Source organism: Eutrema salsugineum, unplaced genomic scaffold (genome assembly GCF_000478725.1).
Source record: "Eutrema salsugineum unplaced genomic scaffold, Eutsalg1_0 scaffold_3, whole genome shotgun sequence".
Lineage (NCBI taxonomy): Eukaryota > Viridiplantae > Streptophyta > Magnoliopsida > Brassicales > Brassicaceae > Eutrema > Eutrema salsugineum.
Window position 1 is genome coordinate 8,346,440 of NW_006256756.1, and position 3,013 is coordinate 8,349,452.

General features: G+C 40.9%; 1 non-coding gene across 1 annotated transcript; it reads left to right on the forward strand.

Annotated features, from left to right (window-relative positions):
• Positions 1–1,106: 1,106 nt before the first annotated feature.
• On the forward strand, positions 1,107–1,213 carry LOC112085612. The gene has a single exon (XR_002898913.1). It is a non-coding gene; the product is annotated as a small nucleolar RNA R71 (small nucleolar RNA).
• Positions 1,214–3,013: the final 1,800 nt, after the last annotated feature.

Consider the following 3,013-nt stretch of genomic DNA (forward strand, 5'->3'; position numbering starts at 1 on the left):
GTTGCTTCTTGAATCTCCCTGGAAATCGGAGCTTGGGTTGGTATGGAGGTGGTGGCACATATTTCTTCTCTGGTTCTGGTTCCTTTGCTACCTCTTTACCCTTTTCTGTCCTTGGTTTCTCAGCAATTTGATCATCTTTTAAGGCTGCCTCCCCCTCAGTTTGATCATTGTACTCAATGATCAAATTGTTGTTTTCAATACCAGGTAACTCCTTTCCACTCCTCAATGTAATGGCCTTGGCATATTCCTTGGGATGGGGTTCTGGTTTTCCAGGTAAGTGACCTTGGTTCCTTGAGCTTGAGGCCTGGTTCTGCTTCAGTTCCTTGATTTCCTGCTGCATGGCTGCATTCTGGCTTGCAAAGATCTGTTGACCCTAAAGTAGTTGTTGCAGAATACCAACCATATCAGTACCCATCTGTGGCTGCTGTTGAACCGTTGGTGGCTGAAACTGTTGTTGAACAGGCGCTTGCTGTTGGAACTGTGGTGGACCAAACCCTGGTGGTGCCTTTTGCTGCTGTGAACTGAAACTAGGACCTTGAAATGGTTGCTGTTGCTGACCAAAACCCTGATTCTGACCAAACTGATTCTTGGGTTGGAATGACCCTTGAAAGTTGTTCTTGGGAACAAAGTTCTGTGGAGCTTGAGAATTGGGATAGACCTGGTCTTGTGGGTTAGCTACATTGGTGTTCCTGTAAGAAATGTTTGGATTACCATACTGATATCTCTGGAACCTCTGATTCCCAATGTAGTTAAGCTCCTCTTGGGTGAGACCCTCTTCACTTATGTTCTCAAAGATTTGAGATGGTTCCTCATACTCTCCAACAAAATGCATTGGCTTGTGAGTTACCAACTTCAACTTGTCTAATTCATTTCTCGACTCCTTAACTTCCCTAGTGAGCCTCTGGTCTGAGCTTGAACCTTCAGATCTATTTGATCTGTCATAGTCTTCACCATAAGTATCATTGCTCAGTGCTAGGTTCTCCACTAGCTCTAAAGCAGCATGTATCTCTTTACCCAGAAAGTTCCCATTGGAAGCAGTATCCAGCTGGTTTCTAATCTTGGGAAGAGCTCCTCTATAAAGTGTGCTGAGAAGAGAAGCCTCACTAAACCCATGGTGTGGGCATTGGTTTGTGTAGCTCCTGAATCTCTCATATGCTTCACCAAAACTCTCATTGCTGTGCTGAGTGAAGCTAGAGATTTGGTTCCTTAGTTTTGCAGTTCTTGAGGTGGAGAAGAACTTAGATAAGAAGGCTTGCTTGCATTACTCCCAGGTTTAAATGGAGCCTCTTGGAAGATTCTTCTCCCATTGATGAGCTTTGTCACCAAGACTGAAGGGAAATAGTCTTAGCTTGAAGCTGTCCTCAGAAACTCCATTTATCTTTGTCAGATCACACACCTTATCAAACTGGTCCAAGTGTTCCAAGGGATCTTCGATTGCTAACCCATGGAACTTTGAGTTTTGGACCATAATCAGCAATGATGCCTTCACTTCAAAGTTGTTGTTTTGCACAGGTGGTGCCTGAATACCAGCTCCATACTGATGAGCATTGGCCCTGTCATTCTCTCCAACATAGACTTGGGGTTGCTCATATCTTCTTTGTTGGTGTTGGAAGGGCTGGGGTTGGTGGTGCACTTGTTGTCTTTGCTGAACATTGCCTGATGCCTCTGTTGATGAGCTTGAGCTTGTCCCTGGTGGACATAAGCTTGTTGGTGGTGCACCTGTTCCTGATGAACATTACCCTGATTCAGCCCTTGACCAACTCCATTACCAGCTCCATTACCTTGAGCCTGTTGCTTCTGAACTGGTTGTTCTATGTCTACCACGTGATCTCCTTGTTCTGCCATCTCAGTCTGATCAATTTGTCTACCACGTCTGTCCTTTCTCCTCCTTGGTACCAGAAGATTGATATTGTCGTTGAGAGGGAAAGGTGGACCACAACTTCTTGATCTAGACCTGGTGTTCATACACCTGAAATCATAAACAGAACTTGAGAGTAATCAGTAAAAACAAGAAAGTAAGCACTTGATCTCAAGAACAGATCAGAGCTTAATGCTAAACAAACCACAATTTGGCAACGGCGCCAATTGATAGACAAGACTTTTTAAGGTCTCAGGGCTATCAATCCCCTTGTCAAAGTAGCACAAAGAGGTTTATCAATCCAGATGTGGTGTTAGACACTAAACTATGTGATCAAGTTCTTAATTCAAGCAAACAAGAGTGGTTTTGATTATTTAAAGACAACTACAAACTTAAACAGGATTAAAGACTAATGAAATGATTAGACAAGAACTAAACAATGACAAATAATGAGAATGTATGAATGATGATGAGAAAGGTCTTAGACATGATAGTGGATTAGGGTGCCTTCAGTGATAAACTAATAAGCTAATGAATCATATGATCAAGCAAACCATTCAACATAAACATCTTTAATTAAGTTAATCCTCTTATGAAGGTATTAACTCCTATGCTAAAACAGTTTCTAACCCAATCATCATCAGTGAAACATGAGTTAACAAGCATTAAGAATCAGTTTAATCTGTCATTTAAGCATATAAACAATCATTCCCATGATGAATAACACTTAAACCTCTAACAACTTTGGTTCAGGCATTTCATCAAACACTTTTGGTGCATGAAATGCCCAGAATCTAGACCACATATGATTTGTATGGATCTAGCATAGAGAACAAGTTGTAGAGAATGGAATATGCATGATCTAACCCCTAAGCTCACTAATCTACCACTTAAGCCCCTAATCTACATATCTAAGACCTTAATATGGGATTACTCACTAATCATGATCAACACACTAGATCCTTTGCAAGATGTGTTGTTAATCATGATTAGAAGTATGATTTGATGATAAGAAATGATGGAACCAGATGAAAAGAAACTTCAAATCGATATTAAACTCTAAAAAACAAGGTGTATCAAGTTGTCTTTCACCAAAAGGGGAAAAGAAACTAAAAATGGATAAAAGGTGTTCTCCAAATTAGGTCTAAAAACAAT